The 26954-nt window shown below is 43.2% G+C and overlaps 1 long non-coding RNA gene across 2 annotated transcripts in view; it reads left to right on the plus strand.

Moving 5' to 3' along the window:
- The window catches only part of LOC138797258 (uncharacterized), a 45303-nt gene extending 20719 nt beyond the window's left edge, over window positions 1-24584 (plus strand). Inside the window, exons 3-4 of one of the 2 annotated variants that reach the window (XR_011363910.1) lie at window positions 24117-24188; window positions 24348-24584. This is a non-coding gene — a long non-coding RNA (uncharacterized lncRNA). Of the gene's footprint in view, window positions 1-24116 lie in introns of both variants that reach the window. The other variant, XR_011363909.1, reaches the window with a different exon arrangement.
- Window positions 24585-26954: the final 2370 nt, after the last annotated feature.

The following is a 26954-nucleotide window of genomic DNA, read 5'->3' on the forward strand; positions in this document are numbered from 1 at the left end:
GAAAGTCTAAAAGGTGAGTGCTGCTGAGGGTGAGAGAAGGAGGGGGAGGGGCAGACACACACCAGGAAAGAGTGGACAACACTTGCTGTAATCATTATTTTTTCCTTTTAGTTACTGACATCCAGTAGAATTGATAAAGAGAATGTACAAAACTAATGTATTGTGGGAAAGTGCTCCTTCAGTACCTGGATGTACCCCATTACATCTGTAGGAAGTCCCCAATGTTTGTCCACTAAAGATGGTTTCTGTATTTTTTTTCCCTAATGATATTGCAGAGGGGGCTTGTATGGCCAAGCTTATAAGGCCGACGCATTGCTTAGGGAAGAACAAAACATGGAGAAATATCTCATAAGAGCAACCTTCTGCTTATACTGGGCAGAAATCATTATTTCTGGACCCACATTCTGATCCCTATTCCAAAGCCACAATGTCAGTGAAAGGCTATGTTCACACAACGTTTTTTCAGTTCCGTTTAACATAACGTCTATTATTTTGAGTCTAAAATAACGGACGTCGTTTAGCTGTCTGGCCTCCCATTAGTGCAATGACTGGTGTTTGTACATTCTTCTAGTTTGGGATTATTAATTGGACTTTGGCTGTGGCTTAATTGAAAAGTCCATTGATTTTAATAGAAACGGAGAAAGATCGGTGAGAAAAACTGTGTGAATTACTAATAAAAAAAAAGTCCGCTGTTTGCAAAAGACGAAAATAATGATCATTATTTTGACGTCCACGGTAAAAACGTCCGTTATTCAATACATGGTGTACATTGGACGTCCGTCTTCCCATTGACTTTAATGCATTGCCATTGCAGTCATTTAAATCTCGGCAAAAAACTGGTTTTTTTTAAAATATGAAAATCGTCCGCCTTTTCTTTATTTTTGACAATGTTTGAACATAGCCAATAGATATGAGGACCATAACACCAGCCTATCGGGCCTTTGTAATTACTTTTTTGGTGTTTTCTGCCAAAAATTATAATTACAATTTTGTGTTTTTCTTATCTGGCTTGGCAATTGGAAAATAAACTTCTCCCTTTTTAAGTTTTTGCATAGGATTTGCATACGGGCCTCATTATGTAAATGTATTGATTTCTTACATCATGCATACTAGGGCTAACAGTAGTTAATAATTCTCTTTTGCTGAGGGACTGGCCTTAGTGCACCAACATGCTTAACTAGCATATGGAATGAACTACTTATATCACCAAAACGGCGCTGAGGATCAAGGTAAGAAAATGACCCTCATACTCAGAGCCCCGAGCGCCATAGGGACATATCAGTGCCACAGCACCAAGATTTCTCTACCATGAGGACTGTGAAATTTTAGAAGAGCAAAAATAGTGGAGGCTTCACAACAGCCTGAGAAAAGATTTTACAACAAAATGACATTAATGCATATGTAGAAACATAGAATTTATCCATCCTTCCACTCCCCTTCCCCTAATCCACACCCTCCCTTGGTTGAACTTGATTGATATGGGTTTCTTTTTATTTATTTATTTTTATTAACTTATTTTTTTCCCCATAAAGTGTTAACATACAAAAGCTTAAAAGGTTTATCCAGTGCTACAAAAACATGGCGACTTTTGCACCGCTCTTGTCTCCAGACTGGGTGGGGTTTGAAATTCAGTTCCATTGAAGTAAATAGAGCTTAACTGCAAACCACACCTGAATTGGAGACAAGAGTGGTGCAAAAGTGGCCATGTTTTTGTAGCGCTGGATAAGCGAAAATTATTATGTTAATTTGTTTTCCCTGAGACCCATTGGCATCACAACGTATGGAGTATATTCGCCCCTGCGAGCCCCTGGGACGAAGGAATATTTTAATGAATAATAAAGTAAATCTTTTATTCCCCTCCCCCAGGAAGTATAAGTAAGTCCCACCTCCCCACACACCTCAGTTAATTATAACGAATATATATAGAAGGGAGGGTGTCTTGTGATGCCAATGGGTCTCAGGGAAAACAAATTAACATAATAATTTTCGCTTCCCTATCGTCCCATTGGCATCACAACGTATGGGGAATTAGCAAGAATGTTCCTCATCAGGTGGGTTATTAATTATCGCTGCAGACAAAACTGATTTTGCAAAGGTTGTTCTTGAGACAATCGAATCCAACCTGTAGTGTTTAACAAAGGTTGTTAATGAAGACCAGGTCGCTGCTTGGCATATATGCCTCTGATATGAATTGCGGATAACCTGGACACCCTGGTTTCTGCTCATTTGAATATCTTCTCTACTTCTCTGAGAAGTAAAGGAGATCTGGTACCTCCCTGTTTGTTCAGATAAGCTACACATGCTATGTTGTCTGTCCTGATTCTCACCGCTCTGTGTACAATAACAGGAGTGAAGTGAAGAAGAGCAAGGTAGATTGCTCTGAGTTCCCGTACATTGGAGGGAAGGATAGACTCCTGTGGGTTCCAAATTCCCGAGACCATGTTCTGAAAAAGGTGGGCTCCCCAGCCCGTGCCTGAAGCATCCGTCGTAATGGTTATCCATACTGGCTCTGAAATCAAGGCTCCATGTTTTTTACCTGTCTCCTCCATATTAGGGACTGTCTTGTTTGTGTAGACAGGACGTGTAGAGCATCTAGATCCTCCAGTCTTCGATTCCAGACTGCTAAAACTTCTGACTGGAGGAGTCTCATGTGCCAGAGTGCCCAAGGGACGGCTTCTGCTGCTGAGGTAAGAAGTCCTAGGAATTTCATCAACGTTCTTATGGACACCTGTCGTGGAGGATTGAGAAATTGAGCTCCTGCTTGAATACGTTCCACCCTGGGGGTTAAGAGATACAACTTCATGTGAGCATCTGGAAGGGTGCAGCAACAGCACAGCGCCACTTGGGTGAAGGAAATACCTGCCTGCACGCTCCTGCATCGGCAGTCTCACAGGTTACCTGAAATAAGAGGGGAGGGACTAGGTCCCATAGGGCTACAAAAACGAAGAAAAAAAAGAATGAGGTGTGTGGGGCGGTGGGACTTACTTATACTTCCTGGGGGAGGGGAATGAAAGAGTTACTTTATTATTCATTAAAATATTCCTTCGTCCCAGGGGCTCGCAGGGGCAAATATACCCCATACGTTGTGATGCCAATGGGACGATAGGGGACCTTTCTTAAGACAAGCAAAAAGTATGGAGTACAGAAAATGGTATCACACAACATGTGAACTTGCGACATGGGTCTCTCTTTGAGTCTAGTATCTATAGAACTATATAATGTGGTGCATTATTGATTTTTGATGGTGCCTTTCAACAAGTTTTATGGTTGTGGCATAAAGCATTTTTACAGCCTTTTGTATATGTACTGCACACAAGACCTAAACCAAGAATCGTAAGAGGGCTCAGATCTTCTGTCTTTAGCTACCTGTCTGTGCTCCCCCTTGTCCTGCTAGCGGTGTCTTCCACTGATTGCAGGTAAGTATAAGATGTTTATTATTTTCTCTATGACCTCCAGCTATATAGGAAAACTCCTTTAAGTGCCCCTATTTAACCCCTTGGGGGCCAGACTATGCTATGTTGGGGAGGGGGCAGAAATAGGTTACATGCCCTGACATGGGCTACTTTTATATGCACTCAGCGACTGATGAAGGACACCGCTGCAGCTTCTGATTGGCTGGCTGAGTAGAGAAGCAGTTTCCATTCAGCCATTAAGCAGCTGCATTGGTGTCTTTCTCAGCCACTGATTGCAGATAAAGGAGCAGACCTGGTGAAGTTAGCAGACGCAACACAAGAGCACAGGATGGTAAGTATTAACCCCTTAAACAGAGCAAAGTCTTGCTGCCAGGGAGTTAAGTGAAGATGCATAGCACGCCCTGGGGTTCAGACTCTAATTTTCAGGTGAACCAGGCACTTGGTTAAATGCTCAAGTCTCCCATTGATTTCAGTGGGGTTTATTACTCTAATCAAGCACTCGATTACAAGTTGTCATTCAATATCAAAATTTTTCCACACCATTAATGTACAGTTTCAATATATTAAAATTTATAAATGAAATTTACATTTTTCCTATTTTTTATATTTAAAACATTTTTCTAATATTTCTATCAGGCTTCATCATTATTATGAAAGCTTTAGGTAGAAATATACAGCCTAATAACCCAGCAGTAGAACCTAGTATAGCAAATATCTCCATAGCCACCATATATTTTCCCCTGGTGCTCAGATAGGCCGGGATCATGGCGATCCAGACACTGCAGAACACCAGCATGCTGAAGGTGATGTACTTGGCCTCATTATAACTGTCCGGTAATGTCCTCACCATGAAAGCCAGAACAAAGCTCACCGCTGCCAGGAACCCCAGATACCCCAACATGGAGTAGAACCAGATATCTGACCCTTCATTACACTGAATGAGGATCTGATCCATATAGGACGTCATGTCAAACTCCTGATATGGAGGAGAAACGGACATCCAAGAAACACAGATGAGAACTTGGAGTGAGGAGCAAATCCCCAGCATATAAGTAGATGTCTTCACACCTATCAGCTTCCTCCAGGTGCTTCCAGGTTTGGTGGCTTTGAAGGCAATGCAGACTGTGAGCGTCTTTGCCAGAACAGAAGATACAGAGATAGAGAAGAATATCCCAAATATAGTCTGTCTCAGCATGCAGGTTATATCCACAGGACGGCCGAGGAACAAGAAGATACAGAGGAAGCTCAGCAAGATGGAGACCAGGAGGATGAAGCTCACAGTGCGGTTATTGGCCCTCACAATGGGAGAGTCCCAGTGATAGATGAAGATTCCCAGTATAGTAATGGTTACAGAAGATAAGAATAAAGAGGTGAATATAAAAATGATGACAATGTCCTCCTCATAGGATAGAAACGTATATGTTTTATCGACACAAGTTACTTTCCTCTCATCCGGCCATCCATCATCAGGACATCTATGGCAGATCTCACTGTCTGTGGGACATAGGACAATAGTCAGATTAGAAACATCCATATATATTCTGGAGAGCACAAGCAGTAACAAGGAAGAGTTACCAAAATTAATAATTGTTTAATAAATACTTGTTTATGATAAAGCCCTGGGCCAAATGCCATTACACTTTTATCATGAAGAGAAGTCAAAGCAAAACAGGAAACTGGTGGCCAGATAAATCTCCCGTCAATGTTATTTGGTTGTCCTTCCCTTTGTTTTAGTAGTTTTTCTTATTGTCATAAACATTGTATAATGTATGAAGACACCATGCAGGACTTGCTTTTGCTGGAGAAGAAAAAGGCGGGAGTATGGGAGTTGGACGGCAATTTATTGGTAAAATAAAGAAAACCGTGTTACAAGGGTGAACCCCCTCTTTCCCAGATCTCTATACTACTGTATACACAGATGTAGCCAGGGTTACCATGACCCCTGACACAACAATTGTGTCAGGAAGCTTCAATGTGTTAGGTCAATTAGAATGTCAAGCTAAATGTGTCATTGTGATCAAGTTAACACAGGCTACATCTGTATAATGTATTTGGACCTGAAGAAGACGGAATTCACCCTTGAAATGTGTTGTCCTTTATTTTATCACTAAATCGCCCTGTTACGCGCTCCAACTCCTGTTATAAGCGTGCGCCACAAAATTCCACCTTTTACTTCTCCAGCCGATGCAAGTCCTGCACAACATCTTCCTACTGTTTGACGCCAAGAACGCCTGCCATATGCAGGGGTACCCATGTAAGGTGGGTGGTGGCTCACTTGGGCACTTGTTGGCTAGGGGTGGTGTTGGAACGCATCCCAGGGCAAACGGGAACTGCACTTGAGGTAGAGCAGTTAAACCAAGTGAAAGGTGTGGATGCGACGTCCCTACGAGTTCAAGGCTTAACCAGGATAACAGTTTACTGTAGATCCTTAGTGCAGTACTATATAATATTGAAAACAACTTGAGGAGCAGGTGCAGGTGACCGAGAAAGGATAGAGTAGAGTTTAAGGTAGCTTGAGGAATAAGTATGGGGACAGTCTTATCAAAGTAGTACTGTAATCTGCCGAGATGAGCTTGTAGTAGTATAGAAGAGAAGAATACCCATACTCACGTTTAGATAATGTACTATCTGACTGAATGCCCAACTAGTTCAGCAAGTGCCAAGCTGGGTAGTACGAGACCCAGGCCTTTACAACTGGGTGAGGCAGATTTTCCGAGGTTTCCCAGAAGAGCTGTGTTAGTCAGTAGGATATGTCAGCTTCAGCTATTTGTCCTACTGGGGGTCAGTACCTAGTTGTGGTTACTGCCCTGAGAATAGAGGACAGGGATCCCAAGTTTTTGTTCCATTGTGGGACTCAAGAGCCATACACAGTGGTCACTTCTTTCTGGCTGAACCCCGCACCTACTTATTCAGTAACAACATGGAGGCTAGAGACAGAGCTGATCTTATGTTTCAATTGTTTTGGTAATTACTAAGTTTAACCTTTTCGTATGTGAAGAGATATTGTATTTTATAGAGAGATGATGACATCCACAGCTTATTGTGGCTCTACAAACAGTGGAAATCGTTTTCTTAGAAGAAAAATATACATTGTCAATAAGTTTTTTATCATCTCTGAACATGTGCACGATTATCTGTCCTATAATATCTACTCACCTGTTATACTGGACACTTCCCCCTCAGAACATGGCACACAGTTATAGCAGCAGACGTGATATCCTCCATTAGGAGCTTTTCTGGATCCTGGAGAACATTGATCATTACACCGAGCCTGTGGCATCTGGAATATTATGTAAAATATAATCAGTGGAACAAGTTTAGTAAAGTTGGTGTAACAAATAGGGATGAGCGAAGCAATTAACTTCTTTCTGCGAAGCAAATTTACGCGGATTCGTTAAGGGAACATGGCAAAACATGGCAGCCGCAAATGTTAGCTGTCTGGAGCTTCAATGGGTGGAGGAAAGGTATTGACCATAATCCCTTGTGTCCATCCAATCAGTTGCAGGCCCCTCTGTGATGTCAGCGCCTCCCCCTCTATATAAGGGGGTTCAGTCGGCCAGTCGGCTGTGTGTGGAGGGGAGAGCAGGATGGCAGCAGTAAGTTACAGCAGAGCAGGGAGAGACTAACAGAGCGGTATAGGGACAGGGAGAAGAGGAGAGGAAAGGAGGGCTGATTCTGGGTGATTATACAGTTTATTAAGTAACTGGGTGCCTATAGGAATTCACTGGGACCAGAGAAGACACAGTCCATATTATTCACTCACTGGGCACTTAGACAGCTGGTGACGCTGTGCTGCTGGGGGCACTGGGATGGGTAAGTATACATTCTTTATTATGTTCCCCGCACCCCCTGCCAGCACTGTAGTTATTTTTTTTTTCCTGGACTTCTCCTTTTAATTAATAATAATTTCTCCTGCAGGCTCTAGTAAGAGTTGAAATTATGGTGTATGAGGCCATTGTCCTAACCCCTGAATTATGTGGGTAATCATTGACACATATAGGTATTTGGCAAACAGATCACTGATCTCTGGGAGACCAAAGTCAGGTATCCATCCGCAGACAGCTGTTTCAGTGTGTTTCCTCTCATCAGTGTGGAGTAAGATTCTGGTTAGGTGGGAGCAATGCCTAATAGACCAATACAGGAAACTGATCACTGATCTCAGGGAGACCAGCCAAAGACACTGTTGGCTGCTGGTTAAAGCACTCAATATAGTGAAATCCTAGGTGCATTGCTTCTTGGGAAACATCAATACGCAAAAAGGTCAGTGGAACCTCAGTTACGAGTCTCAAAAGATGGGACTAGGCAGATATCCCTCCAGGGAAGGACCTAGCAAAGGGGTGGCTGCTGTATGGAGATCACCAACACCACCATATTATGTGGCCCCTTTAATCAATATCCAATATATAGGTATTTAACGCATTTTCATCCTTCTAGCACCTCACATCACAAATACTGTAGATTATAAGTAGTGTTATAAATGCTCAGAGACTCATAATCTTGGATTACACAGAAAACACTCACTTTGCCATTTTTCCAAAGAATGTTTTCGGTGGGTATAGAGAAGTGTCGGTCTCCTGTAGTGAAATAGCCTCCTGTATTCAAAAATCGAAAATATTCACCTTCAAACACTAAGTTATCTATCTGAAATGTTAGGTGAGAGTTCAGGTGTCTTTCCTCAGTGAAGGAAATCTTTTCCGTGTTGAAATCCAAGTAATTGATTCTTTTAACAAAATGCTTTATCTGTAAAAGAGAGAGAATGAATGGAATTCACAGATTCCAGATGAATCTCCCAAAATAGTAGCAATTACTACTCAGCCGCATATATATCTCATGTCCTATACTTCACTGCTGCCACTACTAGCAGTCCTACACATGTCTACACATCTATAATCTACAATAATAATTAGAGAGTTGGAAATACGTTTTGTGAGCTCCGCAAATTTTGGGTCAGACTCATTAATATTTGGGAATCAAACCTTAACTTTCAATAAAACAGCCAAACTATAGTTGCTACAGTACTGGGACTATTACAGAAGGACAAATTTCTTAACAAATTTTTTTGTAAAAGTGTCAAAAATTTGAAAATCAAAATTTTAAGAAAGATTCAATCGGCCAGTCATTCATCCAATCTAATGAAACCTTGTATAACACAGTAGGAGTGGAGTGCGAGCGCTGAATATGTAAGGCGCATGCTCCATTCAAACAGTTCGATCAACACTAATGATGATCTCTTGCCTACATGATTAATATGGTTACAACAACAGTCTGCACGGTATACATTACCATCTGGTCTGTAGATCCTTTATAGTTCATTGTCAGATAGTCGTTCATGTCATGAATAGCGTGAGCCAGGATATATACCGCAGTATACACAGAGTAGTACGATCTATGACCTGAATAAAAAAATTTAAGGTCAATATAATCTTCATCGGTGCAGTTTTTAAGAGTATTTTTTAAAAAATGCTGTAATATGTGAAGCCTTGAAACATTTGGAAAACAACATCCACAATGATAGTAATAGAGATCTTCTAGGATGAGATCATTCGGACGATTAATCAGAGTTATATTCCTCAGAAACGTCCTCAGACCCGGGACAGGTTTGTCATACAGTACAAAAATCAAACTACAGTTCAGCAATTGGGGATATAAACAAATCATTTGAAAGTGGGTGAACCAAGAGTCACTGAGGACCAGAGTTCTATCCCGGTGGATGACGTCTATATCCAACAACGTGAGAAAAACAGTAAAAAATTGACCACAAATTATGATGACTTTAGATTTTGACTGTCTGATGATATTCTCCTGTTTGGTGAAGATACGTTTGTAAAATCTAATGACAAATTCAATGCAGATTCCGCATATGGCCAATTCCTTAGTTAGATACAACAATTCTGATTCTCCGTCACCTTCATCCGATAAAATGATACCGACCAAGTTCCATCCAAAGTGTTTGAGGAGAGATACAGCCGCCATACACCAAAACTTCTCATTCTGATCAATTTTAAAATAAGTTTCCAAAAAATTATCGTCCTTTTTCATTGACTCGGTTGTTCCATAGCTGATCTAGAGAATTAGAGGGAATTCTATGAAGTAGTATATAATGGCAGCACTTCCTTTAAGAAAAAATACAGAAAATGAAAGCAACTCTGTACTCGCAAATCTGCCCCCCCCCCCCCCCCCAAAAAAAAAAAAACACTTGTACTGTCAGATAGCTGATTCTTAACTTAAGATCTGTCCTGGGGTCGGTCCGGCAGGTGATGCAGTTATTGTCCTAAAAAACAACTTTTAACCCCTTAACGACTGCGGCCTAAATGTACGCCCCCGCAGCTCGTGCCTTAACGCAAACGGGCGTTCAGTTACGCCCGCGGTTTACCCGATCGATCGATGCCCTGCTCATCTGCACGGGGGGTGATTTACGTGCAAACGAGCGCTGCTATTGGCTGATCAGTATAGAGCAGGGGTACTCAACAACTTTTAGTGAAGGTCCACTTACCGGGGTCTATTGTCAGGTGAGGGTCCGAGCTGAACATCAGTAGGAAACGTGTTTTGTTACTTTGTCACAAACGTTCAACTATTTATATACAGAATTGCTGCTTATTAGCGGGAAAACTGGCATTTTTTTCTCTCTCACCAGGCCTTTGATATTAGGTACAAAGGGGGTGACTGCCCTGGTAGTATATAGCCCCCCTGTTGCTCCCCCAATAGTGTATAGCCCCCCCTGTGCGCTCTCCCTCAGTAGTATAAAGCCCCCTGTTGCTCCCCCAGTAGTATATAGCCCCCCTGTGCGCTCTCCCCCTGTAGTATATAGCCCCCTGTGAGCTCCCCCCAGTAGTATATAGCCCCCCTGTGCGCTCCCCCAGTAGTATATAGCCCCCCTATGCGCTCCCCCCCTGTAGTATATAGCCCCCTGTGCGCTGTCCCCCAGTAGTATTTAGCCCCCTGTGAGCTCCCCCCAGTAGTATATAGCCCCCCCTGTGCTGTCCCCCTGTAGTATATAGCCCCCTGTGAGCTCCCCCCAGTAGTATATAGCCCCCGTGAGCTCCCCCCAAGTAGTATATAGCCCCCCTGTGAGCTCCCCCCTGTAGTATATAGCCCCCTGTGAGCTCCCCCTGTAGTATATAGCCCCCCGTGCGCTGTCCCCTGTAGTATATAGCCCCCTGTGAGCTCCCCCCAGTAGTATATAGCGCCCCTGTGCTCTCCCCCCAGTAGTATATAGCCCCCTGTGAGGTCCCCCCCAGTAGTATATAGCCCCCCTTGTGCTTTCCCCCTGTTGTATATAGCCCGTGTGAGGTCCCCCCTGTAGTATATAACCCCCTGTGCGCTCCCCCCAGTAGTATATAGCCCCCTCAGTAGTATATAGCCCCCTGTGAGGTCCCCCCTGTAGTATATAGCCCCCTGTGCGCTCCCCCCAGTAGTATATAGCCCCCTCAGTAGTATATAGCCCCCTGTGAGGTCCCCCCTGTAGTATATAGTCCACCTGTGCGCTCTCCCCTTGTAGATGCCCCCCAGACAGAAAAAAAAAATAACAAAAACAACTCACCTAGCACCTCGTTCCCCGCTGCGGCTGTCTTCGTCTCTTCCCGTCGGTCCGGCCCCCGGCTGATACGCGCTCTGTAGGGATGTCCCGGGGATTCCCCAGCAGAGCGCGCATCAGTGATCTCAGCGTATGCCGCCGGCCTGCACTTCCGGGAAGGAGAGGCCGGCAGCGTACACTGAGGTCTGTGGTGCGCGCTCTGCTGGGGAATCCCCAGGACATCCCTACAGAGCGCGTATCAGCCGGGGGCCGGACCGACACCGCCCCCAGCCCCACAGGGGTACTGACATCTAAGGACAGTACGCCTATGGGGCGGGAGGCAGTGCGGTGGGGAGCGGGACCTCCTAACCGCCCCGGGACGGACCGGATCCGGGGCGGTTAGGAGGTCTGACCAGGGGTCCGGACAGCTGGCCTCCGCGGTCCGGGTTCGGACCGCGGTCCGCCAGTTGGGGCATTAGTGTCAGCGGTCCGCTAGCCGAGAGGCATTAGTGTCAGCCATAGGTGTGATGTGCCACAGCTCCTTTCTCTCCATGTCGTGTTTTACTTTTCTCCCTTTTCTGAGCAGTTGGCACTCCTGTTTGTAAGACCCAGACCCACATGACCCAAATTATCAGGAGGCACCTATGCACACGTCGGGTACCTCCTATCTTTCCCATTCTACCTGCAGGAGCTATGGTGAGTACAAGGTCATATTCACACTTGTGTTGTTTGGCGGCAGCTTTCTCCGCCGGTGGTGCCTGAGGGGGCCCTTTGGGTTTGGTCCTGTGACATTGGGGTTGCAGAGCCATTCTATGGCCTCCCTTCCCTGCTTGTGCTTGCTTTGCGGGGTTGGCGGTCGCTGACCGAACACAGTGTGGAGATAGTGTAGGGACCCAGGAGACCGGCACATGGTACATGGGGCAATATGGTTTGATCAAATTATATACCAACATCCTGGCATTGGTTTTTAAATATAGCCGAGAGGCATTAGTTTCAGCCATAGGTGTGATGTGCAACAGCTCCTTTCTCTCCATGTCGTACTGATTAGCCAATAGCAGCTAAAAACAGCTTTCTGGGTCATCGGTGACGGTGCCACCCCCACGATCGCCATGATAGGCGTGCCAGTACCGGCCGGCCGATCACGGCAATAAATGTGTTAAAATAAAGTTTTACCTGGTTCTGCACCATACTCACCTGATCCAGGTGTCAGGAGTGAAGATCTTGGGGTTCCCCCGTCGTCTATCTTCGGCAGCTTCACTCTACTACCCCCTAGCGGCTGATCAGTGTATATAGTAGCCTTGGGGTAAAAAGAGTGAGGGTTTTTTTCTCCATTTTTTTTTTTTAACGCGTCTTACCACCACTGAGTGCTGATCAGCATCACCCATAAGTGCGTCGCTGATCAGCAACTCCTGCTGCCACTGTCTGCTGATAAGTGAATTAAAAGGTAAACTATGGCCACCAGCCCAAGTCACTAGGCACCCTGTTTGTCCCATGTGCAATGTAAGCCCCCATCCCCTTATCTGTTGTAGTTGGGCAGCTACAAAAAAAAATATAGGGGTTGGGTAGAGCCAGTCCTCCTGCATCCTTACCCCTTTGTAGTGTTTTCTAGTTTAATTCTATCAGCCCTTTTGCACCAGACTAATTCTCTAAAGAGGCACTGGGTTTTATGAAAGATCCATTGCGGTTTCCATATTGGGGAGTTGTATATTATATACAGTAAATGCGGCATCAGTATCATTTTCAGTAAGTTACCACGGCCTACCACTGAGAGTGGGAGTTTACATCATGACCACTGACTTGGACCAGTTTATCGAGAGGCCCAATCTGTGACCAAATCCCTCAATGAGTGAGATGATTGACGGCAGAGAGGCAGTAATATCATAAACATAGAGTAATAAATCATCGGCATATAAAGATACGCTCTGTTTCCAAGTATCTCTCTGAAAACCCCTAAATGACGTGAATGTCCGCAATAAGCAGGCCAGCAGTTCAATGGTGAGAGCAAAGAGGAGAGGCAACAGGGGACAGCCCTGCCTGGTGCCCCTCCTCAGTGCAAATCCCCTGGATATCCCTCCGTTCGCCTGCGGCTGGGTATAAAGGTGCTGTACTTAACTAATGAATCCATGGCCAAACGCTATCCGTCGCATAACCGCCCATAGGTAGGCCCACTCGACGCTGTCAAACGCTTTGGCAGCATCGAGTGAGACCACCGCCAGGCACCCACCCTCCCCCGCCCCTAATTGGATGTTCATATATAGCTTGCGTAGATTGTCTGGCATAAAGCCAAACTGGTCTGGATGAATGAGGGATGTAATGACTCGTGTCAGATGGTTTGCTAGCGCCTGTGCAAGAAGCTTAACATCAATGTTCAGAAGAGAGATGGGCCAAAAGGACCCTGGGTCTGTTAAATCTTTGCCTGGCTTGGGTAAGACGACAATGGTGGCTTCTCGCATGGATGCCGGCAAAAGCCCAACTTCCAGTGCCGCACAGTAAACCTTTAGCAGTTGTGGGAGAAGTAATTCTTGGTGTTTTTTTATAGAATTCGTCCGGACAGCCATCGCAACCAGGGGCTTTCTTATTAGAGAGAGACTGGAGGGCTTCCTCCAACTCCTCCAACTGCAAAGGCCCATCAAGCAGTTCTTTCTGGGCATTAGTCAATCTAGGGAGAGAGAGAGACTGCAAATAGTGTTCTATGCTTTCTTTTGAAACTGTTAAGGTTGACTGATACTGTATATTTCTGAATAGTAATCATATAACGTCCCCAGAATTTCCTCATCAGTACGGACCAAGCGCCCATCTTAATTAACCAATTCCATAATATGAGGTGGACCGGACTGAGATTTCACTATTGGGGCTAGAAGGTGTCCAGCACTCTCCCCCTCCTGAAAATAGCTTTGTTTTTGAAAGAACCTCTTATCTTCCGCAATTTTTAATAAATGGTCACTATAAGATTTATGCGCTTCCTCCCAGTTAGCCCTGGCAGTAGGTGAAGGGTCTGTTATCATGGAATTCTCAGTGTCTCTGACTATATTCTGGAGAACAATAGTAAATTCCCTTGATTTGGGTTTGTAGGCACTTTCTGAATGTATATACCCCTTATATATGCCTTCATAGTTTCCCATACTCAAAGTATTGTGGCGGAGCCTGAATTCATATGGAAGAATTGCTTAATGGTCATGTCTATAGAGTTGACCATATCTACAGGTTGCAGCCAGAATGGGTGCAAAGCCATTGCACCCATTCTGGCTGCAACCTGTAGATACGGTCAACTCTATAGACATGACCATTAAGGAATTCTTCCATATGAATTCACATTCCTTCTTAGCTGTGGTCTATTTCAAGTTTTGATATTCTACTTTAGTTTTGGTGTTACTGTTTTAAAAGACAACTCCGTTGTTTTTTTCCCCCTTAATTAACACAAATTATAAAATTATATAACTTTTTAATTTATATTTAGTAGCTATCTGACTTCCAGCTTGGTCAACCAATAAGGGCTGAGAAGTCAAGTGATGCCTAAATATTACCTGCAAGCCAAATATCCCTAACTTTTTGTGAGTAGTATATATTCTAGAACTTGTATAGGACTCTTACTTTTGGATGATTATATAAATTCCAAATATTTGCTGCTTCAAACTTTTCACTGACAAAACCGATGACTTCGCCACGGTGGCTGCAGGAGTAGTTGGGGACGCCCTTTCTTCTCCTTGATAAAATATTAAACATTTTGTGGATATAGGTGATCTTGTCTTCACAAGTATCATATATGTGATAACCCAGAGTGATATTAGGGAGGAGCTCCGGGTCCTTGTTCACCTCATCAATAGCAAAAATAAAAGTCAGCAGTTCTGTGTAGAGTTTCCCATTTGGGCTGTGGGAATGTTATTATATCAAAGAACATATTAATTTGTTAGTCTTCTTTCTGAACCCATTTTTCATGTTACTATTGCTTATAGACTGTCTACAATTTTTTAACATATAGATGGTCACCTTGAAATATCATTCTCGCTACTGTACTGACATGCTGTATCAGAACAGTAGCAGAAAGATTTCAATAGTTGTGGAGCTCAGAGAATAATAATGAATGTTGGGAGCTCCGAGGTCCAGTCCGCAGTACGGACCATATATTGTGGACATGTGAATGGTCCCCGACTTCCTTGCTGGAAAGAGGTGGAAGTCCAATGGTGAGGGGTTAGGGTGAATAAGAGGGATGCAGTAGAATTCTGCTCAGAAGCCAAAGAAGTCTTCTCCCACTTGGGTTATATGAGTGAGAACTGGGCATTGTCTTGCAGAAGGCGGACACTTCCGGTGAGCATGCCCCATCTCTGGGTTTTAATGGCCTCCTGCAATTTCAGTTATCAGTTCAAAGTTGCAAATTGCCATGTAACCTATAGAGACTTACATCATTACTAGAGATGAGCGAACCGGATTCGGGTTCGAGTCGATCCAAACCCGAACGTTCGGCATTTGATTAGTGGTGGCTGTTGAACTTGGAAAAATCTGGAAAACATGGATGCAGCCAATGACTCTAGCCATGTTTTCCACATAGCCTTAGGGCTTTATCCAACTTCAGCAGCCACCGCTAATCAAATGCCGAAAGTTCGGGTTCGGATCGACTCGAGCATGCTCCAGGTTCGCTCATCTCTAATCATTACACATGTAGGATATGGGAAGAATAGTGGCTGTTTCGGGCAAAATTCCCTCAAAACCAGGCCAGACCATACCCATGCATGAACCTCAAAGGATTAGGAAAAGACACTTAGCACGATCGTCACAAGGATTCTATTGTTGGAAACAGATGCAACACGTTTGGGGAACTGTAGTTCCTGAGGAAGGGAATGATACAGTTCCTAAAACACGTTGTATTTCTTCCCATTACCTATACTCCACTGTGCAGGAACAATATTATATTTTACTAGATCGGACAATTCCACATGCTACGATGCCAAATATGTTTGTTAGATTTTTTACAATTTTTTTTTTGTAAAACACTGGCCAACAAATTTTCAAACGTTGTTTGGTTCAGAAATAAAATTAGCCATTTCTTAATGATTTTTATGTGCTAAATTCAAATATCACAAGGAAAAATGTGAATTGTCTCTAGTTTCCATGATATGGAAGAGTTCTCATGTTACTGTTTTGTGAGTTGTATAGAATACAGTATAATAGCCGACATATTTATTACTTCCCTTGCGTCCCATTGGCATCACAACATATGGGGTATTATCGCCCCTGCGAGCCCCTGGGACGAAGGAATATTTAATGAAGTAATCAAATATACAAATATTTTATTCCCCTCCTCCAGGAAGTATAAATAGGCCCCGCCTCCCTGGATCATCAGTCTTTTTTTCTTCGTCTGTCTGTTAGCCCTAGGGGACTTTGTCCCTCCTCCTTAAACCTTGTGTTTTGCTCTTTGTAGGTACCTGTAGGTTTGCAGTTGGACAGCCTGCGCAGGATCCTGGGGCAGGCTGTGTATAAGGACTTTTTCTCCTTTCTGAAGCTTCTGCTTAGGCAGTAGCTGCTGGTTACAGCGTTCAGGCCGAAGTGGAACGCAAAATGCGTTCCAAATGACGTACTTCCGGTACGTCACTTCCGGTCTATGGAACGCATAGGCACACATGCGTTCCACACTGCGGCGCGGCGTCTGACGTCATTTCCGGTGCGGCGGGGAGCGTGGATCACCTCCTCCAGTCCGGAGCTCTTATAAGGTAACTTCCTTTGCTGATCTGAGGTCTGTCTGACTTGTCTGACTTACCAGGAGCAAGAGAGGGAAGCTGTGTTGTGGCTAAACTTCCTTGCTGAAGTCCGTTTTTACCTTATCATTGTGGGATTATTACATCCACTACAGGTATGCTGTTCTGTACTCTGTGCCATCTAGTGGCGTAATTTGGTAGTGCATCTCCCTGATAAGACTAGGTCTAATACAGGGTGTTAATATGCATTTATGTTTATAGATGTCTGAAATGGATACCAGCCCATCTAACAAAAGGCCTGGGAAAAGAAAGCACTTTCATTGTGCGGATTGTGAGACTCCTCTACCAGACGGCTATGAATACCGTATGAAGAACATCTGATCAGATAAGATTTTTATTATGTTTTTTCATAAGAAACTTATAGTACCTATATGTTTCTAGTGCGTTGTGAATCCTGCAGACCAAAAGCTCTTCCGCCTAATAATGAGGAACCAGATGTGCAAGATGTGGTGGTCTGGGTGAAGGATTATGTGCAAAAAACATTAGCTGTATCTAAGGATTGTCGTCATTCCTGTCCTAAGAAAAAGAGTAAGAGGAGTATCTCTCCTTCCACTTCTCAGCCTGTGAGTATATTTCTTCCGGCTGAAATAGAGGATTAAGATTAGTCACACACATAGTTATATTGTTTCTACCCTAGGGGTCTGAACGGAAAACTGTTGATGAAATACGATCATCATCCGACTCTGATTCTTCTTCTTCCACCTCTGAGGATGAAAAAGAATTATTTAAAGGATATTTTACCACGGATAGAATTTTCAAATTACGTAAGGCTGTTCAAGCTGAGATACATCCAGAAGAAGTAGGAGAAGGTTCGTCCTCCGCAAAAAAGCCGAGGGCTTTTCATGTGGGTGAGACGTCAAGGTCCATGTTAGAAACCGAATGGAAAAAACCTGAGAAGGCTCCAGTATTGAGTAAGAGGTTTAAAACTTTGTATGTCCTCAAGGAGGAACATTGCAAAGAATGGATGGAACCTCCTAAAGTGGATACGGCTATAGCAAAATTATCCAAACGCACTGTGTTACCAGCAGAGGATGGGTCCAATATGAAGGACCCTATGGATCGAAGGGTAGAGGTAGCCCTCAAAAGATCCTATACGACAGCTGCTGCCCAAGGGGCGGTGTCGATATCTTCCTTCGAGGTCTCTAGGAGCCTTAGAAGATGGCTAGCCAAGGTCCAAGAAAACCTGGAGTCTGGAGTGAGCAGGGACAAGGTCCTTCGCTCCTTCAAGAAAGTTAATATGGCCATAGATTTCCTATGTGATGCAGCATCACAAGGAACGAGGTTGGCTTCTAAATCTATGGCACTCTCCACCGCAGGGAGGAGAGCGTTATGGTTAAAACCATGGTTTGGAGATGCAAATTCGAAATTCCAGCTTTGCAACATGGAATTCCAACCTGGTAGATTATTCGGCACTGAACTGGATAAACTAATGGAGGAGATGTCTGATAAGAAAGGGAAATCTCTTCCATTGTCATATAAGTCACGTGATTCCTTTCGTAGACAAAGATCGCCTCAGCGTGGGAGAGGAAGATATCAACTCAGAGGAAGAGGAAGATATAATTCCAAGAGAAACGCCGGAAAACAGAATAAGGATTCCACAAAAAAACCAGATTTTTGACGCCAGAAGTGTCCCGGTGGGGGGGCGTCTCTGTCTATTTCTCCCAGCCTGGGAAACTCTAATAAAAGATACCTGGGTGATAAACATTATTCGGAATGGATATGTCCTTCATTTTTCTCTTCCTCCTCCTCCAAGGTTTCTTGTATCCCGCAGACTAAGGCCAGAGAAACAGATAGCTCTAGAGAACGAAGTTCTTCACCTCCTATCCATAGAAGCTCTAGAAGACGTTCCTCAGTCGGAAGTTGGTCAAGGCGTGTACTCTCCGATATTTCTCGTGCCGAAGCCGTCAGGAAGGTGGAGAACTATTATAGATCTAAGGTATCTAAACAAATTCATATTGAAAAGAAGGTTCCGCATGGAAAACATAAAATCTGTAAAGCCTCTTCTCCAGGAGGGAGACTTTATGATAACAATAGATCTACAGGATGCCTATCTCCACATTCCAATAATGACGGCCCACAGGAAGTACCTGAGGATTGCTGTTCAGGTACAAGGGAACATAAGGCATTTGCAGTTCAAGGTTCTTCCATTCGGGATAACCTCCGCCCCCTTCGTATTCACGAAGGTAGTGTCTTCCATGATGGTCCTATTCCGGTTACAGGGAATAAGGATCATACCATACCTAGACGATTGGTTGATTATGGCTCAGACTCAGAATCTTCTGAGCCTACAGTTGAATTATGTCCAGGACATTCTTCAGCAACTAGGTTGGCTAATCAACCACGAAAAATCAGATCTGGTACCATCCAAGACAAAGATATTCTTAGGATTTCTGGTAGACTCCCTCCAGATGAAGTTGTTTCTTTCAGCACCCAGAGTGGATCGGATTCAGACAGGTGCGCAATTCCTTATTCCTCCCCGACAGGTTTCAATAAGAACTCTGATGAGATTTCTGGGGCTCCTCGCATCAGCAGCGGATGCTGTACCTTGGGCGCTATGGCACATGAGGTATCTCCAGACAGAGATCCTATCCGTTTGGAACCGGAAATTCGAGGATTTGGATGCGATGCACGCCCTGTCCACACAGTCAAGGCAGTCCCTAATCTGGTGGAGACAACTGAATCATGGAGTTTCGATTTCAGAACCACATTGGTCAATAATCACGACGGATGCTTCAGGGTCAGGATGGGGAGCTCACCATCTAGATCTCACAGTCTCGGGGAAATGGAGTCCATTAGAATCCAGCCTACCTTCGAACGTAAGAGAACTCAGAGCAATATATCTTGCTCTACTTCATTTCTCTCCAGTCATTCTACACAAAGCAGTGAAGATCAGAACAGACAACATAGCCTGCGTAGCATATCTAAACAAACAGGGAGGTACCAGATCCCCTCTACTTCTCAAGGAAGTAGAGAAGATTTTTACATGGGCAGAGACCAGGGTATCCAGGTTATCTGCCATTCACATCAGAGGTATCCACAATACTCTGGCGGATCGCTTGAGCCGGGGTCTCACAGTGCCGGGGGAATGGTCTCTTTCCAGGAGAGTCTTCATTCAACTAACCCGCAGGTGGGGAATGCCCCAAATAGATCTAATGGCATCAGCAAGCAATGCCAAACTGAGCCAGTTTTGTTCCCTTTACACCTCAGACAATCCGATGATAGTAGATGCAATGACCATTCCTTGGACATTCCATCTGGCATACATCTTTCCACCGATAGCTATGATCCCCAGAGTGTTGGTAAAGATCAGACTGGATCAAGCATCAGTGATCATGGTGACACCTTTCTGGCCGAAGAGGTCTTGGTTTTCCCTGCTCATGAACATGAGCAGGGGAGACTTCTGGAAACTTCCTCTAGATCCGGATCTGATATCCCAGGGACATCATTTGTGCAGGGATCTAGCCAGTCTCAGCCTAACGGCTTGGAGGCTGAAGGGCCCATTCTAAATACGGAGTATTCTGAGAAGGTTTTACATACTCTTTCTCATGCCCGTAGTGAGGCCACTAATAGATCATATACTCGTATATGGAAGATTTTTCAGAATTGGTGTTTATCTAAAAATATTAACCCGGCTAAACCGTCCACTCCACAAATTTTGGAATTTCTTCAGGAGGGTTTTGACAAGGGGTTAAAACCTAATTCCATTAAAGTACAGATATCTGCCCTTTCTGCTAACTTAAACTTGCGTCTGTTTCAATTTATGGAAATTAAAACCTTTGTCAAGGCTGTAACCAGGTTAAGACCTAACCTGGTGAGGACTGTGGACACTTGGGATTTATCCCTTGTGTTAAGACAATTATGTCTTCCGCCTTTCGAACCGCTGGAAGATACGGATCTCAAGAGTCTTACTCTTAAGGTTGCCTTTCTGTTGGCTGTTACTTCCGCCAAAAGAGTAGGAGAACTCCAAGCCCTTGGATCTTCTCCACCATATGTGACGTTTTCTCAGGATAGGGTCATATTGAGATTCCTTCCAGGGTTCCTACCTAAAGTGGCTTCCTATGCTAATATAAACCAGTCAGTAGTCTTACCGGTATTTTCTCCCGCAGCATCTTCTGAAGAACAGTTGGACCTCTCGCTGCTTGATGTTGTAAGATCTATCAGGATATATCTAGATAGGGTAGTTGCATTCCGGAAAGAAGAGAATTTTTTTGTCCTGTTTGCCGGGAACAATAAAGGGAAGAAGGCGTCTAAGCCTTCTCTATCCAGATGGATCTGCGATGCCATCTCCCTATGTTACTCTACCGCTAATCTAACTCCACCAGAATTCACCAAAGCACATTCTACCAGGGCCGTGGCTTCCAGCTGGGCTGAAAGATCGTCTGTACCTCTTGAAGATATTTGTCAGGCTGCCACCTGGTCCTCTCTCTCTACATTCGTTAAACATTATAGAGTGGAGTCCATTTGTTCTACAAGAACAAGGTTTGCCAAGTCGGTGCTTAATGTTGCTGTGATCAGTAACCCACCCGATGGGGACAGTACTTGCTAGTTCCCCATATGTTGTGATGCCAATGGGACGCAAGGGAAGTGAAAATTATTATGTTAATTTGTTTTCCCTAAGACCCATTGGCATCACAAGACTCCCTCCCTATTGTTGATACTCTTTATAATTGACTGATGATCCAGGGAGGCAGGGCCTATTTATACTTCCTGGAGGAGGGGAATAAAATATTTGTATATTTGATTACTTCATTAAATATTCCTTCGTCCCAGGGGCTCGCAGGGGCGATAATACCCCATATGTTGTGATGCCAATGGGTCTTAGGGAAAACAAATTAACATAATAATTTTCACTTCTGCAATCATAAGGAAGCAGGTTTACTGTTCATAAACTTTTGAAATATATTCATAGGAAACTTAGTTCTATCTGAAATCAACTACAATTTACAGGCAGATCCAAGAATTTTTACAAATTAATTATGTTTATTGAACTCTGGAATGTAGGTCCTTATTCAATGGCTTCTCGGTGCATTTACATGTCTTTTGTATTCATACATGGGATTGTCTCTGATAACTGTCAAACTGTGTTTTTGCAATCCGTTTTTTTGCAAAAAAAAAAAAACAGATGAAAAACGGCTGAAAAAAACGGATGCAAATGTGTGCATCCGTTTTTCCATTCACTTCCATTATAAAAAAATGCATCAAAACTGATCCGTTTTTTTTTACGGATACAAAAACGTGGTCAACCTCATTTTTGTGTCCGTAAAAAAAAATGGATCCGTTTTTATCCGTTTTTTTTTTTAATAATGGAAGTCATTTGAAAAATGGATTAAAACGGATGCACACAAAGGCATCCGTTTTTTGCAAAAAAACAATGAGAAAAACGGATTGCAAAAATGCAGTGTGAACCTAGCCTTACCCTGATACCTTTTTTCCATATTGGTCATTCTAAGATGATGATGCAATACTGATGATGCAAACTTTTCCCGATATTGTATCACAGGCTGTGAAAAATATAGAAAGTACGTCTATATCTGGAAGATTAGAGCCAATTTCAAAATTTGAACATCATTTTCGAACTCAGCACCCCAAAATTAGTTAAGTTCAACTGTTTTCATGTCGGAACATTTTCGGCTGTTGACCAGTGTTATCGGACATTGGCAGTAGTAACGTATAAAATATATAATAAAACTTACTATCTGAAAACCATCCCCCTTTTATACTGAAGCCAGGCCATAAGCTGGAGGAGTTGGATAAGGGTCTTAATCACAGAAAAGTCACAAGTATTTGAGCAAAATTAGAATAAGGCACAAAAACTGTCTAACCTTACACCTATATAGTCTGTGATTGGCCAAGTTTGCACAGTACAGATATAGTCAGCATTTTATATCTGTTTCTACACCTGTTAATAACCAGTAATAGTAGCATATGCCACCACATTTTTTTGTACCTTATTTTTTATGTTATTGCGTGTAAAACTTCCATAAAATAGAATTTATATTATATGGCCGGACCTACTGGCCCCAACAATGTTACATTTTTACCTCTCTGGAACAAACTAGCTTTACTGTACCACTCAATAGCAAAACGGTCAATGGTGAACACTAGGGATGAGCGAACCGGGTTCGGGCATTTGATTAGCTGGGGCTGCTGAACTTGGATAAAGCTCTAAGGTTGTCTGGAAAACATGGATACAGCCAATGACTATATCCATGTTTTCCACATAGCCTTAGGGCTTTATCCAAGTTCAGCAGCCGCCACTAATCAAATGCCGAAAGTTCAGGTTTGGATCGACTCGAACCCGGTTCGCTCATCTCTAGTGAACACACAATGCAATTTCCTTGCAGTACTGCTGTATGTTATTTCAGTGAAAATTCTACAGTATCACAACAGTATCAATAAAACTGCAGGTTTGTGAACAAAGCCTTAGTGTCCTATTAGGCAAAGTGATTTTTCTTTTTTTTTTTTTATTGCAATTTTTTGTTTTTGTGCTTTTCACCATATTGTTCACCATAATACACGGAACAATAGCCGTTAGTTACTATTGTGATTGCAATAGTTCTTATTCTATAGTATAGGAACAATCGTAATAATGAACGAGCGATGTATACATACACTGATAGATTTGCGAGCGATTAACAATCATTTTATGGTCAGCTCAAAAGATGCGACCAACGACATACAAATGAATATCCGTTGCCTGCATACACACAAAAAGATTATCACTTCGAACGATTTTTCGGCCGATGGTCTTCCCATGTCAGTTCCAATTACAAGGAAAGTTAATATATTGTTTGCGAAAAGTTGTTATATTGTTTGAATTTAAGTGACCATCTTTCCGCAGGTAACGATCAAACAACTAAGAAAAACTCGTCGGTATGTCTTGTTTGGTCGTAATTCTGATTGTTCATATACTAAAGTGTACAAACCATCGTAACTAACAACTATCGTTCTGTGTATTATGGTGAATGATTTCAGGTCGTTTGCAATCGGTTATCATTAATCAGTGGAAACAAAAAAAAACACTTTGTCCAATACCCTGTTTCCCCGAAAATAAGACATCTTCCGAAAATAAGGCATAGTGAAGGATTTACAGGATAGCTTAAAATAAGGCATCGATGGGACCCTAACAGTGCGTTTACACAGAGGGATTTATCTGACAGATTATTTAAGCCAAAGCCAGGAATGGATTTGAGAAGAGGAGAAATCTCGGTCTTTCTTTTATGACCTGTTACCTTTTTTGGGGGGGGGACTAAGGTAACCCTATATGTATCTCTGTATCTTTTTATTGTAAATAAATAACCAAACAGAACCTGATTCCACTATATAGCAGATAAATGATGTGTAATGTATATATTGTAATGTAATATATGAGCTGTAATACATACGGGATAGATAGCAGGAAACTTACAATAAGCATAAAATCCTTACGATACTTTCCAGAAAAGTAAAAGCCTTAACTGGAACGCCGCTGTTGACAGAGAACAGTCCTCCTATGATGAAGTCTCCTCTCTGGTAAAACATATATTCCGGTCCGGTGATCAGATAGTCCTGGCTACACTGGGATGATGATTTCTGTAGTGCGGGGGATGTGGCACAGACCACCATGAATATATGGATAGAAATGAGATGTATTGAGAATTGAGAAATGCGAATTGTCCATGTCATTTCCAGATGCACAGATCCTGCGTCCTCCTCTGTCCTCGCAGCCGGCAATGATCCGGGGCTCAGGATCCAGGGTTTATATCTATGAACTCAGAGTAAATTTACATCTCAGATGAAGCAAAGTCTCATCATTCGGGGATTCTAAGCCGTATGGCTCTCCATTTATTATAAGGATGGTTATTGAGAGAACTTAACATTTACTTGTACGATTTATTTATATTGAATAAAGAAAAAACGAAATTGCAATGTCTAACAAAGTTATCACTACTTCTGGTGGTTGCTACCAGGTGGAAGATGGTGGTGGTTATCCTGGTTGTGAGCTCAGCCAGTGATGTTAGTGTTGTGCTTGTCCAGCACACAAGTATCATGTTGATACCTGCTTGTTTGTATGGCTGGCTGTGTTCCCTAAATGGTTGGTAACCTGCGGGTTGTTGTAGGTCCCTTGGGCTCTTGTCACCGCAATCCTGAGTGGCAACTGACCCACCCGGACTGTCAGTACCACCACCCACAGAAAGGGGAAAAATAACCTAAGGTCTACGGTCCCAGAGAGTCCCAGAGTCCTATAAAAATATAACAGCTTTACTGTAAAACTTTGTAGGCTACAGTACACAGTAATAAATCTTGACACAGACTTTAGTGCTTGACCTTAGTGCTTGAGAGATGTAAGAGAGATAGTTGTAGTGGTGCTTGTAGAGTGAAGAGTAGAGCAGAGGAGTTTGCCAGAGGAGCCCTAACCCAGTGTAACTTTGTACTCTGCCGTAACTTTTAATAGATATCTTGAGTGACGTGATACTCATACTCACGTTTAGACACTGTCTGACTGCCTTTTGCCCTCTGGCAGCTTAGAACCCGCCCCAGTAGGGTAGTACGAGCCCCAACCATGGTTATCTGGGTGTAGCTAGGTGTCCAAGCTTTCCCAATTACCTGCAGTGCGCAGTATGATACGTAGACCTTGTATACTGCTTGCTTTGTCCTACTGCGGCTAGTTCCTATCTTGTTCAGGATACTGCCCTGCTCTGTTTAGACATGTTCCTGGCATGGGTCAGGGTGTTCCTTGGTGACGACTCTTCCTGTTTTGTGCTTAGCACTGTATAGTAGATATAGTGGTTTGACTGAAAGAGCTTTTGGTCTCTAGCTGCATCTGTTCACACTCGTGGCTAGACTTAACTGAACTGTGTCCCTGACAGGGGTCCTGGCATCAGTCAGGCCCTGGCCTAACTTCTGCAGGAACGGTTGTCTTTTGTGTCCTCTCTCACAGAGAATCTGGATAAGACTGACTGTACTTCCTCCACCAGTAAAACTCCTCCTACAGAGGCCTGCTGTATGCCTGCCTGTGAGTGGTGGGGATGAGTGTACGCAGGAGAAAGACTAAAGAGGATAGGTTGAGAGAGAAAGAGCACCTCCTATTGGTCAGCACAGAACACATGGTACAATATAAAACATTAACCCATGATTTACTTCAGCTGTTTTATACATAGAAGGATACACTGGCACCTAGTGGAGAAACAATACTTCATCCACTACTTAAAGGAGACGTCAGGCCAAAAGTAGTTTTTAATATATTATTACTTATGGAAAGTTATACAAATTCCTAATGTACATTAACCCTTTGAGGACCAGGCCCAAAATGACCCACTGGACCGTTCATTTTTGCGTTTTCGTTTTTCCCTCCTCCCCTTCTAAGAGCTCTAGCACTTTCAGTTTTCTATCTACAGGCCATGTGGGGGCTTGTTTGTTACAGGAATAGTTGTACTGTGTAATGGCGTCTTTCATTTTACCATAACATGTATGACGGAATCCCAAAATATCATTTATGAAGATATAAATAGGTGAACTCGTAAAAAAGAATGCAATATGGTAACTTTTGGGGGGTTCCTGTGTCTACATAATGCACTATACGGTAAAAGCGACATGATACTATTACTCTATAGGTCAGTCCGGACACAACCATATGCAGGTTACACAGATTTTCTAATGTTATAGGTTTTTTTTTATTTTTATGAAATCCTTTTTTTTTTTGCAATTAATTATTAATAAAATGGGCCTATTGTGACGCTTATAACGGTTTTATTTTTTCACCTACGGGGCTGTATGGGGTGTCATTTTTTCCGCCATGATCTCTAGTTTTTATTAATACCATATTTGTGAAGATCGGACTTTTCAATCACTTTTTATTTTTTTATTTATAATATTACAAGAAATCGGTAATCTGTGCACTTTTTTCCCTCTTTTCATTTATGCCGTTCGCCGTTAGTGATGACGCTTGTTATATTTTAATAGATCGGATAATAATGCACACAACGGTATATATATGTTTATTTATTTCTTTTTATATGTTTTATTTAATGGGAAAGGGGGGTGATTTAAGCTTTTATTGGGGGAGGGGCATTCGGTAATCGGATGCAGCTGTCAACTTTGAAAGCTGCATCCAATTCCTGTATTAGCGGTCACGGCGATCAGACCATGCCCGCTAATACCCACGGTCTCGGGCTACGAGCGGCACCTGGGACCGCGGCGGTTCAGAGTGTGGCTGCCGCGCAGCCCTGCTCTGAACGCGGGGAGGCGGCCCTGGACGTACGGGTACGTCCAGGGTCACCTAAGGGTTAAAGGGGTTAT

Source organism: Dendropsophus ebraccatus, chromosome 7, assembly GCF_027789765.1.
Source record: "Dendropsophus ebraccatus isolate aDenEbr1 chromosome 7, aDenEbr1.pat, whole genome shotgun sequence".
NCBI lineage: Eukaryota > Metazoa > Chordata > Amphibia > Anura > Hylidae > Dendropsophus > Dendropsophus ebraccatus.